Source organism: Castor canadensis, chromosome 2 (genome assembly GCF_047511655.1).
Source record: "Castor canadensis chromosome 2, mCasCan1.hap1v2, whole genome shotgun sequence".
Classification (NCBI taxonomy): Eukaryota; Metazoa; Chordata; class Mammalia; order Rodentia; family Castoridae; genus Castor; species Castor canadensis.
Genome location: NC_133387.1, coordinates 93,161,731 through 93,174,965, shown reverse-complemented (window position 1 = coordinate 93,174,965; position 13,235 = coordinate 93,161,731). Strand labels below are relative to the sequence as shown.

Below are 13,235 nucleotides of genomic sequence, written 5' to 3'. Positions count from 1 at the left end.
ACTGTCAGGGCATGACGTGCACCTTGCCAAGTATTCAACTGGATTTTTACAGTCCTTCTCTTCTCTCTGTCCCCTTTGCTTTCATCTTACACATTGTCTGTGGGTTGGAAGGATCCAGAAACTAACATCAGGCAGTTTGGCTATTAAATGTCCTCGGCCAAAAATTTAATAGGAAGGGAGCTTGACTAAAAGAGTGTGTGGGGATTTGACTTTCCATTTTTCCCATTAGCCCAGAAAATTGAGACCTGGGCGAGTCTCAAGGCATTATTTTATTTCATGAACCACCACTTCTATTTCTTGCTACCATGAAGTGTCTAGGGAGCGAAAAATTGCAGGTCTCTCCATCCCTTGCTGCCCACACAGAAAAGAGCAATCAAATCTATAGGGTTTGCTTGAAATAAAATAGGAAATATGTAGGCTTTAAAGAGTGGTGTTTAGCATAATGCAAATCCAAATAAAATAAGTCATGAATCAGTAGCACTCTTACAGCTTTGAGGTCTTTATTTTTGTGATTACTGCTGAGGAGAGCAGGCTGCATAAGTACCATTTAGAATAGCTGAAGGTTGGCATTTCACAAGAAAAATGGCAAGTAGAGAAATTTCCCTGAGGGTTCATAAGTGCTAATTCTATTTAATGTGACAGTTCCTAAATAACTCTGGCTCTTCACAGAAACGCATGTGGGTAGTCCCGGGAGCTCTGTAATCTCGAGTGAGTCAAAGAGTGCATTAGTCTTCCATATGTACAGATTGACCAAATGTGTCCCTGGGGCTTACACAGTATGTAGGTGCTCACGTAAGAGGCAAAATACCACCTTTGTTCTACTTCTAGGTAATTTTCTTTGGATTGAAGTATCTAAGTAATTGTTAGTCCTTCCCCTTTTTTGTTTTCTTTCTCTATCTTGCCATCTTCTTTTTCCCTATCCCTATCATTTAGGTTGCTGTATTGGACCTTTGAAACCACAGGGGTAAAAATGCTCTCTTAGTTACTGTTGCATCACTGTGACAAGATACCTGACATAAACAACTTGAAGTGAGGAACTGTTTATTTTGGCTCATGGTCATAGAGGTTTCAGTTCACAGTCCTTGACTCTGTTGATTCTGGGCCCATAGCGAGGCAGAATGTCATGGGCGTGGAAGCATGTGGTAGAAGTTACTCACTCATGGTGAACAGGAAGCAGAGGGGAAGGGGAGGAGGGGAGAGGAGGCAGAAAAGAGGAGGGGGAGGAAAGGAGAGGGGAGGGGATCTGAACTAGTGGGCTTTTTCCTTTTCCCCTTTTATTCCATCAGCCCCCAGCCTATGGGGTAGTACTACCCACATTCAGGGCAGTCTTTCACCCACTTAGTTAATCTTCACTGGAAACCTCCTCACAGACACGCTCAGAGGTGAGCTTCACAAATTTCCCAGGCACTTCTCAATCCAATAAAGTTCATGATCAAGATTAACCGTCACATGATCTTATTATACCGTAGGGTGGTTATCTAGGTTCTGTGACAGGCTCCTCTGTATCCATCCTACCTGAGCCTGTTTACCTGATGACGTTAAAGAGGAAAGAAGGGTCCAGAAAGGGAAGAGGGGTCTGGTCAATATGGTTTGTCCTTGGAAACAAATTATCATTATACAAGCTAGGGGCAGGTGACTTTGTGCTCACAGATTGAATATTATAACACATGGTTGGCCTTTCCTGCTGAATCTGGGTCTTAGCATTTCAGTTGAGAAGTACTGAATGAAGCTCTCTGCATTTGCAGACTTCATTACTAGAGTGTTTCAGGCAATGTCAAAACCTTCCAATCACAGAGGCATGTTTGGTGTGAACGATGGCATGGCTGTCCCAGTGTTTTTGCTCTGATGGGGGATATGCTCCATGCTGCCTGCAGCTGCCCCCACGCTCTCCTAAAATATCCACAAAATCCTCCAAAACTCATGGCTATTTTCAGACCTGCTTCTATTTGAATAATTAGTTTCAATCATTACTTACAAGTTTCGTGCCTAATTGGGAAAGAAGTGCTTATTTTATTTGCCCTAAAACTGTCTGGTTTTGAGCTTCAAAGAGCCACTTTTCCAAGAATTATTGGGCTGGGCACTCCTCTCATAGGTATGACTGGAGGTAGCCTCCTCAGTGTGAGGCTCTGACCTCCCTGCTCCCCCCAGACCCAGCACTCCACAAGGGTCCTCTCCATCCTGCACTCTGCACTGTAGCTGTGGCCTTTTCCAAATGCAGGTACCTGCATGGCCAGGCCTCTTCAAGTTCATTCCACCCTTCTTTCTCCTTCACCATCTCACTGCAGCCAAACTGGCTTCTCTCTCCTACAAACTCTCCATGCTTCTTCCACCACAGGGTCCTCATCCATGCTGCCCCTGCTTCCTGGAACGAGCTTCCCTCTTCTTTCTATAGTAAACTCCTCTTCCCCTGAGTTCAGGGCTCAAGCATCACTTCTTCAGCCTTCCCCAGCTAAGTCAAACTCCCCACCATCATAATGGATGCACACAGGCTTCTCAAACCACTCCAGTATAGCACAGCTTCGAGCTGCAGCTTTATGTTTAGGTGATCATTTCCATCTCCACCCCTTTGGCCTTTATCCCCAGACTACAAACTCAGGTTGGGCAGGGAATGATGTCTCTTTCCTAACCATTATAATTCCAAAACTATTATGGACCAAATGTCTGTGTCCCCCAATCTTTCTGTGCTGAAGCCCTAACCCCATAGGGATGATATTTGAAGGTGGGGTATTTGAGAGGCAACAGGTTATAAGAGCACTGCCCTCACTGTTGAATAATGAACACGACCCCACTTAAGCATGTCCAACGTGGAAGAATTCTTCCTACAGGAGAAACCCAAATGATGGAGGTGGCATTTGCTGCTTGAGTGTGGATGGGTTTGTTTAAAGCACCAGAGCTGACAAACAGTTCCACTGTGTTCTATCTAGGCAATCCCATGGCCCTGTTAAACACAGTGATCAAACCATTCCACTGGCCTGAGGCCTCACACCTACGAGAGGATGATCTTAGCAAATTCAGGTGGACATGAGGACAAATGTTCAGAGTCATTTTATTACAAACAAACCTAGAGGAAAAAATAAAGGTGAGGATTGTTTGTCTTCAAGTGAAAGAAAGGAAGCTGTTTGTGAAGACTCCTGTCTTTAGTGTCAGACAATTTTTAAATGTGTCACATCCTTTCTATTCATAGATTTCTGCAGCTAGGGAGGTTAATGTCTTTGGTGATTCATTCTCCAGATCCCTGGTGTTGCCATTTGTTTATCACAGGTACATATCTTAAAATAGAACAAAACACAACCAATAGCGCCTGAGTAAGTCAGGAATAATGGTGCATGCCTGTAATCTCAGCACTCAGATTGCTGAGGCAGGAAGATCAAGAGTTCAAGGCCAGCCTGAGCTATATAGTGAGACCTGTCCCAACAAAACAGAGCAAGACAGCTCCTGGTTTCTTTGAAAAACAAAGATATTGTCATTTTAAACTCTTAGAATTTTTCTTAAAGTCATGAAAATGACTTTGAGCATGTGAGTGTGTAGTGTGGTAAGTTTATAATGAAATGAAAAAAGCCCCCAAAAGGCAGAAATTCCTTCTGACCAATGAAACATCCATCACCACTAGCCCATGAAGTGATTTTAGAAGAATTTTTAATAACTTGGCCCAATATAAGTAGAAAAAGCAGAGCACAAAAGTGTGTGTGCATGTGGGTAGGGAAATGAAATATATGGATAAACACAAATGAAACAGCCTAGGAGGAACTCCACCCGAAATGTTAGCAGTGGTGGACTCTGCACAATATTATACATCATTTTTTTTCTTTGCCTACTTGATAAATTATTCTGAGCTTGTGTTTATTTATAGCAAGACATAAGCCTCGGTTTAAAGAAAAGGAAAAAACGAAAACCACACACACACACATACTATCATACTCTTAAGTCTCATGTAGAATTAAGAGACAGCATCCGAAGACCTTGAGAGAAGAGAAGAGCCTTTGGAACGTTCTCAAAGGGCAGACATATACGATGAATGTGGTACTGATGAAGACTGTGGTGGCAGTGTGAAGTGTAGAATCCCTAATGAGTGCTTTTTGTGGCCCACGATCCCACCAATCCTTCAATCCCCATGAAATCTTCCCTCTTAGTCTTTTGAGTTTACACTTGCCCTTGAATAAATGAGCAAATAAGCAAATAAGTAAGTAAAAATGTTTTAACTGCCCTTGAAGGGTTTTCTTGGAGGTCCTCACTTGACTTACAATAACCTCTTATTCAGGATCCATGTGATAGGTGTCTTTAGGGAACATAGAAAGGTTAACAGAGCCAGCAGCCACTGGGGGCAGGACGGCCTGTGAGCGCCTCTTTTCCTGTTCTATAAAAGCAGCCAATCATCAGGTGATTGTGTGGCCAGGAAATGTCTCCCTGTTTGCTCCTTCTCTTCCTGTGCATGATTAGAATGCATAGACAAAACTGAACAGCCATGCAGAACTCCTTTCTAGTCCCCATGGAAAGAGCATGCAGTAGCTGGCCTACAGAGGCACATGGTGACTATGGGCTGGTGATTATGGGCTTCTTGAACAGAGCAGGGTGGCCCAAGCTTTTAGAGCAGGGGTCCTTTGCAATGCTCAGAACTCTTGGTCATGTGGCATGGAATGGGCGCGGCCATACCAGGAGGAAGGCCGTCATTGTGAGAGCCACCATGGGGCATGTTGGACAGTAGGCCTGAATGGTAACACTGATTGCTGTGGAGTGTGGCCATGCAGGTTTTAGCTTCAGAGAACCCAGAAGTTGGAATGTGCATTCTGTGGAGCACACAGGCCTGCACATATATCATCACTGGGTCTGGTGTATTTCTGAGTACATTTGAATGTTGGGTTTTCATTCTGCCTTGCCTACTTGCCCACATGCTTAATCCAACCATGTCACCCTTCTGAATCCCAGGTTCCCAAAGTGCCAAATGGGCGTACCTTAGGGGGCTGTGTTAGGATTTGATGTGGCCATGTATGAAAAGTTTCTGCCATTTGCTAGACACATAAGGAAGTGCAGCCCCATTCTTCCTCCCTCTGGCTCTGTTTTTACAGGATTTAGAAGCGAACCTGATTATAGGGGATTGACTACCTGTATCTTCTCACTGTTACTGGATTTGCCTAGATTTAACCTACTAGGAATACTGCCTAATGAGAGTAAACTCCTATACTGGGTAGCTAATGAGGGGTCTTGAGCTGGGGCTCAGAAACATTGAGGAAAAGTGGTGCAGTTTTTCAAAGGCTCCTGTTTAGGCTTAGGCCTTTTAAAAGTTGACTCAATGTCCTGTCAATGCCATCAGCTTCTTCATGAAGTTTACACAGCAATTATCATGAGGAGGGAGGAAAGGAGAAAGGAGAATCTTGTATTTCTACTCCTACTTTTACCTTCCCTCCTGCCTTTTCTTCTTTTCTCCAACCTCTCCTCCCAGAGCTCTAGAAACATGCAATTTTAGAACTCGGAATGGCCTTGGGCGAGCTCATCTTCTCCAATCCCTTCATGCTACACATGGGGAAACTGAGACCTAAAGATGTTCAGTGACATGGCCCAGGGTCCCAAAGTACCTCCCTTCCCTTCTCCTTTCAGCCTGTAACAGTGGCCCTCTGAACTCTTAAAGCTACCAGGAAATGAGGCAAGGTCTTTCTTTTGCTATTGGAAAAAGTGAGTTATTCCCTGGGCCTTTGAGACGCAGGAGGACTGACCTCCTGTACTCCCTCAGCAGGTCCCTGGGCACAGATGGTAGAGGTGGCACCATGGCCTTATTATGTGAGCACTTGGGGCAGCCCTGAAGCCCACACACCTCGTGCTCTTTCCTACTTTGGACCTGTTTTACATTTGAGCTGAGGTGGCCGTGCTCGTCCTGGCTCTTTAAAGGAACACAGCTCTTCTCTTTAAAAGGCGTTGACCCTGAGCAGTGTTTTTGTTCTTCCATTGAGAATGAGGGAAAAGGAGGTTGGAAAACTCTTTAACTTGCTTTATGTTTGTGCTGCTTGCATTCAGTGCTTGAGCCCCTATCTCTGCCAAGAGGTGTGCCTGGGCCTGTCAGGCCACAAATCACCATGGAGGCACATAGGTCCCAGTAGAACAGCAATTTCTGTCCTGTAGGTGATATGGCTTTCAAACTATCAACATTTTACTTTTGAGACAGGGTCTCAAGGCTGGCCTTGAACTCACTATATAGTGAGTGTGAGATGCACTGCTTTCTAACACTGGCTGTAACATTCCAGTGGTAGAAGATCCTAGCAAGGATAAGCCCTTGCTAACCATTAACATTTCTAAAGCCGTTGTCTCTCTCAGTACTCAGGGTGGTTGAGGTAGGAATGTCACAAGCTCCAGGCGAGCCTGTGCTACATAGTGAGACCCTGTCTCCAAAAAAGAAAGAGAGGGAGGGAGGTAAGAGAGAAAGAGAAGGAGAGAGAGGAAAGAAAGGGAGGGAGAGAGGGAAGAAAGGGAGGAAGAGAGGGAGAAAGGGAGGAAGGGAGATATAAAAAGTATGGTCTGCCTTTTGCCCTATGGTCTTGTAGTATTCAGATGAAAGTTCAGTCTCTTGGCCCTGCATGGCCTAAGACAGGGCCATGATGATGGCAATGTATCTTTATAAGGAAAACCCACCTGGGCTTCTTAATCCACCAAAATAGATGGTGTTTTTGATAGCCACCACTGAGAACACAAAGGAAATTGCTTGTTACCATGTGGCAAACTCATTGTCAAAGGGAAGTCATGTCCAGAATCAGGAAAGCAAGTGAAACACCAACTCAGGGGAGCAGCTTCATCTGGAAATTTGGCCCCAAGGGTTCAAAATGAAAACATAGCCTCCCCACCCTTCCAGGAAGCAGGATAAGGTGTCCATGTGGTGTTTGCTTTAAAATGCCTACCAGTACTCCTGCTTCTCTGTCCCTAGCTAATTGTATGGTCACCTTTAACAACACATCTTTGTAAATTGCTCAGTGAACCCAAGTTTTGCTGTAACATAACCAGAGAAAGTTTAAAAGACCTCTGAGTTTTGGTGGTAGCAAGCCACCTAGTGAAGTTGTAAAACCCCCAGTCAGAACCAGATGAATTAAGGAATATTCTTTTCAGAAAGTGGGAGGGGTCAAAGTAAAGAGGAAAAGTCCAAAGGTCCATGAGCTAAAAATAACATTTTTTTTCAAGTTTTAGAGCCCTTTTGTTGAGCTGGGAACATGGCTTAAGAGGTACAGTATCTACCTAGCAAGTACAAAACCCTAGTACTGCCAAGAGAAAGAGACACAGAGAGAAAGAGAGAGTCAGCCCTTTTCTCACTGCAGAGATAGCAGTCAGTTGATTCAGGGCAGACCCGGATCAAGAAGTCCTAAGGTCATGTCCTTTAGGCATGAACTTTTGGGCATTTCCATAATGCTAGTGCCCATGCTGTTAATATGTCTGACTTTGAGGCTTCTTATTGCCAAGCCTAAAGCTGGGGTGGTGATCAAGTGACTTTCATCACTTCTTGGTCACTGTTGTACTAGTCACCTTTTCATTGCTGTGATAGAACACAGCTGAGACAATCAACTTTTAATAAAGAATGGTTTATTTTGGCTGATGGTTTCACAAGTTTCAGTCCATGGGCACTTGACCCTCTAGCCTTTGGCCCTGTGGTGAGGCACAATATCATGGTGAGGAGTGCATAATGAAGGAAGCTACTTATCTCATGGCAGCAAGAAACAAAGACAACTGGAAGGGTCCAGGGTCCCGGGATTCTCTCCAAAGGCACACTCCCAGGGACTTAACACCCTCATCTTAAAAGTTCCGTCACCTCCCAATCGCACCACTAGCTGAGGACAAAGCCTTTAACATGTTACTTACAGGGACATCTCATATCCAAACTGTGGCACTGGTCAACCTTCTGACCAGCTGTTTGTGAGGCAATGCTAAGGAACAATGATGATTCTACCTTCCATTTGGTCTGGTGCTAGAACAACTTGTGTCCATGGTAGCTCTTGTAACTTATGCTAGGAGAGAGAAGCCACCGACTTACACATTCCCTAAATACCTGCTGTGTGCCTGCTGTGCACCAAGCCAGGCTCCTTGTATATTATCTCATGGGGTTAGCTGCAAAGAGCAAGTCAAGTGCTTTCAGGGTGTGGCTGGGAGGAAGCTAACATGACATTTGTTTTTGTTTTTTCTTTTTCAATAATGAAAGCTGTCCTTTCAGATCACAGGTATTAAAACTCAGAAGGCTGAGTTCTACATCAGCAATTGTCCAACTTGTTTGAGCTCCTCGAACTTGAGAATTGCTTAGGGCACTTGTTACAAACACAGATCTTGGTGCTAACCTCAGAGATTGATTCAGCCAAGCAGGAACAGAGTCCATTAATCCACTGTTCTAAGAACAAGAGCCAGCTTAATTCTGATGAAGGCAGGCGATCAGTTAGCCACTGTGGTTTGCGAAACACAGGTGAGAGTACATGGTATTAGTCAGGCTCTGCAGAGCAGAACTAGCTGGGAGACTTTTTTGAATAACACACACCTTTCCCTTGCCATTTTGACCTTTCTGCCCTGGTTAGTCACTTGTACTCACAACACTATTATTTTCTCCTTCTGACTATGTGGGTGAAGCAGGAAATTTGAGAACCAGCTGATCTCAGATTAAGGTCTCTCAGAAGATGCTTTTGTTTTCCTTTGACATTTTTGGGAGAAGGGATCCAAGAGTTCAGTAGAGAAGGGCTGGCCCCAACCCTTGGAACCTGCCCCATTCCACCTGTTCCTCTGGTCTAAGCAGGTGGTAGAGCATCAGAGACCTATTTCAGACCCTCCCTCTAACACCAGCTGTGCAACCTTGAACTTACACCCGAGCTTGAGCTTCCTCTACAAAGGCCAGTGCTTCTTTCGTGAACACCTGGCAAACATGGGCTCTTTGGGGATAGCAGAGATGTTGTGTCCAACAGCATCTGGCATAGTACCTGCCAACGGGAAGGCTCTCAAGTGACTTTCAAAGCTTCCTAAGCCCAGGATACTGTGAAGACAGACTCTGATGCAGCAGATCTGGAGTGGCCTGAGAGTTGGCACTGCTAGCAGGCTGCTCTCTGAGGTTGGTGCTCCGGTCCATGCACCACACTTGGAGTAGCAAGGACCTAAAAAGTGCCTCCTCTCCTTTTTTTTTTTTTTTTTTTTGTAGTTTGAACTCAGGGCTTCATTCTTACAGAGCAGGCACTATGCCACATGAGCCACATCTCCAGTCCAGGTGCCTCCCTTTTGAGGTTTGCTGTGAACTGCTAATGTAGTTTTCTCCTCTAACAAACTGGCAGCTCCTTTCTCAAGAAATAGAAAAAAGAGCCTATCCCTTACTTAACTCGTAAAATTGGGCATAGAAAGCTTTCAGCTATCAATGCTTATCTCTCTGGTCTCTTAAATCATTAATTGTTTCCCAGTAACATAAGAAATACTGAAGAAGAAAGCAGACTGAGGGATTATCTGCTCTGTGGGTTGAGAGAGGATCAAGATATACAAAACTAAGATAGCCCGTAGGACTCAGGGGTTGTGTGTCCCTAGGACTTTGAGAGCTTACCAGTGAGTAAAAGGCTTTTAAATAAAAAATAACCAAAAGTGCCTGCCACATCTTTCCTTCATCCATGAAATCAACTTTAACTTCAGAATCATCTGGAGAGGCTCTTAAATGCAGATTACTGCCAAGTGCAGCTATTTGGGAGGCTCAGATCTGGAGGATCACAGTTCAACACCAGCCTGGACAAATATTTTGTGAGACCCCATCTCTAAAATACTAGAGCAAGTGCTCACTTCAGCAGCACATAAGTAAAATTGGAATGATACAAAGAAGGTTAGCATGGCCCCTGCACAAGGATGACACACATTCATGAAGCATCCCATAGAAAGAAAATTAAATAATCAGAGGAAAATGGTGGTAGAATATCTGCTTTGCAAGCACAAAGATCTAAGTACAAATCCTGGTCCCACCAAAAAATGCATATTACCTGGTTCCACCCTAGCCTTTAATTAAGTAGAACTGGGTAGAGCCTAGGAATCTGCATTTTTGTTTGTTTCTGAGACAGGGTCTCAATGTGTGTTCCAGCTGGCCTTGAACTCAATATGTAGCCCAGGGTGGTGTCAAATTTGAGATCCTCCTGCCTCAGCCTCCCACGTGCTGGGATTACAGGTTCAGACCACCATGGGCCCAACTGGAACTTGCATTTTTAACAAGTGACACTGTGATCTCACTTTGACTTTCCCAACCTTAGTCCAGAGACCATCTTTGAGAGTGGTGACTATGGAGGAACAGTGCCTTTTGCCTGGGCCACAGCTCCTACCACAGTGGTATTGCCAGGAATGAGAGCATCTGCGCTAGGGTGTGTTGGGGTGTTATCAGAGACCTACCTGTCCTCAAGTATCTGAAAGTCCTTCTGAGGTCTGAGAGAGGTTAGATTTCTCATCATGGAAAGCCAGCCTGTTGGCACAGCTGCCTGCAGGCAATGTGTCCCTGCACAGCCTTGTCCCCAGAGTCTAGGTCTCTCTAATCTATGCTGTTAGCTGTACAGATGGGGCCTTTTTAAAAGAGAGCTTCCAGGGTGCATCCCAGAAGACCTGATGAGCAGCCAGGCCTTGGGTTGGGGGCTTGTTTAGAGAATGTTGAAGACCCAGGTGGCAACAGAGAGCCACTCTTGTTCTTGGAGTCAGCTGCAATGATTGCTCAGCAAGCACATGGTTCCCTGCCAGGAAACTGGACCCTTGCTTCAGTGGATTTCCTTGCTGGATCCCTAAAGTATAGCCTGTATATTCTGGATGCATTTTTAAAAGTGTTTCATGTCCCATCTGAGGATGGCCAAGCGGATTCATCTTGTAGTACAGTCTTCCCACTGCTACTCTTACCCTCTACCCAGTCAGGAAAAGCACTGTCAATGGCAATTCTGCACAAGGCAGTGTTGGAAGGGGATTCAATGTCGATCTGATGACAAGATTGCAAAGAGGCGGGTGCCAGTGGCTCACATCTGTAATCCTAGCTATTCAGGAGGCGGATATCAGGAGGATCGCAGTTCGAAGACCCTATCTTGAAAAACCCATCACAAAAAAGAGCTGGTGGAGTGGCTCAAGGTGAAGGCTCTGAGTTCACACCCGAGTACCACAAAATAAATAAATAAATGTTGTTTAAAAAAAAAAAGATTGCAGAGAGGACACTCCCCAGACACTAAGCTGCATAGAGCTCATCAGTGTGAAAAAGTCAGATGAAAATTGAGGCAATTATTGAGATAATAGCCCCAAGGAGGGATCCCCTTTTCTGTAGGTCATGCCTGGATTTGAAGACTGGTTGATCTCCTTGAGTTTTCCAATTCACCAGCAAACAGAATTCATGTTCTGTGCCAGATAGGATTTGATAAAAGTGACCCAGGCATAGTCTCTGTCCCTTGGAGTCCACCATGGGGAAATGCGGACACTTGGATGACTCACTGTTAAAGCAACTGCCTCTAACATAGACCTATGGGCTGGTGGAGTGGCTCAAGTGGTAGAGCACCACCTGCCTAGCAAGCATGAGTCTCTGAGTTCAAACTCCATGCCATCAAAAAAAAAAAAAAAAAAAAAAAGATCTGATGTAGCCCTCCCAGCACTTCCCCTCTGTTCACCCGCTCTTATTTTCTCCATAGTTTTGTCATTATAGAAGCGACTAGCTGAATCCTTTGCTTTTGCCTCATCTTCCATTCTAAAGAGTAAGCAATGTGGGAACAAAGACCAGACCTTTAGAGCCTGGCCTCTCTCAGCCACTAAATGTGCACCCCCAGCATGAGAGCAGCTCTCTGCCAGCCAGAGGCTGTCTACCCCCAGCACTGCCAGAATCTAGGACAGATGCTTTGGGAAAACCTGGGGAGCCATAGGACTTTTCAAACCTTGGCACACACAAGGATCATTTAGAGGGCTTCTTATAGCGTGGATCACTTGGTCCCAACCTGGACATCTGGTACAGCAGGGCTAGGATGAGTCTCGAGAATTTCCAACAAGTTGCCAGGTGATGGTAATGCTGGTGGTCTGCAGACTGCACTTGGAGAATGAAAAGGTTTTTGTGACTCACTGTTCAGCATGGAGATGGATCAAATGACAGGCAGGAAAGCTCCCCAGAGACCATGCCAGTGGCCAGGTGAGAGAAGATAGGATCTGAAAGAGGCCCAGCTGCGGACTGAGCTCCATACACAGATGACAGTAGAGTCACTGGGTAGAGGCTTGGTAGACATGGAATGAAGGAGGAAAGGGAAAAGCTGGGAAGACAGAGATGCAGGAAACTGAGATGCAGGAAAAGAGAGGAAGCTCTGTTGTTGGGGACTTGCTGGTTTGAGGTTCTAGGATGTTAAAGAGGCAGTTGGAAATGCAATTCAGAACTTAGGACAGTAAGGCTTGGTGGTGCATACCTGTTAATCTCAGGAGTCTATGACAGAATTTTGAGATCCAGGCCAATTTGGGTGACACTGCAAGACCCTGTCTCAAAAAACACAAAAGAATCAAACAAAACACTGAGGAGAGAAATCTGAGCAGCAGCTACAGATTAGGGGTTTCCAGACAGAAGTGAAAATTGATATGGTGGAAATAAGTATAATCAGAGTTAGAGCCATTACAGTACTCAGAAGGGAGCCCTCACTTGGGGATGTGTAGGGAAAGAGATGAGTGGAGTGCTCCAAGGTACACTGAGGGACCAAAGGCTGTCACCAGGGAGGGGCAGGTTACAGATGAAGTATCTCAAAAACTGGGCTCAAATTTGGCCAATCCTGGGAACCCCTCGAATGAACCAACACCAAGAAATTCATTAGAAGAGTTGGTCTGAATTCTGTGAAGTCAGTTTTTCAGCTCTTTGTCCTACTTTGTGCATTGTGTTCTGCCTTAGTTGTGGTCATTTTATGGTTCCCACAACACATGGAACATGTATAAGCAAAAAAGTCGTACACAGAGCATCCCCATACAATGGGCATAGTATCCATCCACGACAGGAAACGACAGTGACCAAGCTGGTGGTTTGGGATTAAGCTGGGGTAGTCATTTTTTGTCCCCTCTAAACTAAGCTCCCTGTTGTCAGTGTGATCATCTTTTTTCTCCCTTTGGATTTGACACTGACTCAGGTGCTCCTGGCACCTCAAGTCCTCTGGTTTCACAAATATGAAAAGGATTCTGGCAACCCTCTTGGAATGGTTTGGGCAAGATGCTACAGAGAGAATCGAACTCTATGAGTGGAAGGTCTTCCATATTAATTCATCATTTTGTAGGTGGGCAGCATATGC

The 13,235-nt window shown here is 45.0% G+C and overlaps 1 protein-coding gene and 1 non-coding gene across 3 annotated transcripts in view; both read left to right on the top strand.

Annotated features, from left to right (window-relative positions):
* Eepd1 (endonuclease/exonuclease/phosphatase family domain containing 1) overlaps positions 1-13,235 on the top strand; it is a 105,820-nt gene that overhangs the window by 77,005 nt on the left and 15,580 nt on the right. The gene's annotated exons all lie outside the window — the stretch shown is intronic.
* On the top strand, positions 9,755-9,858 carry LOC141421024 (U6 spliceosomal RNA). Its single transcript, XR_012445731.1, has one exon. It is a non-coding gene; the product is annotated as a U6 spliceosomal RNA (small nuclear RNA).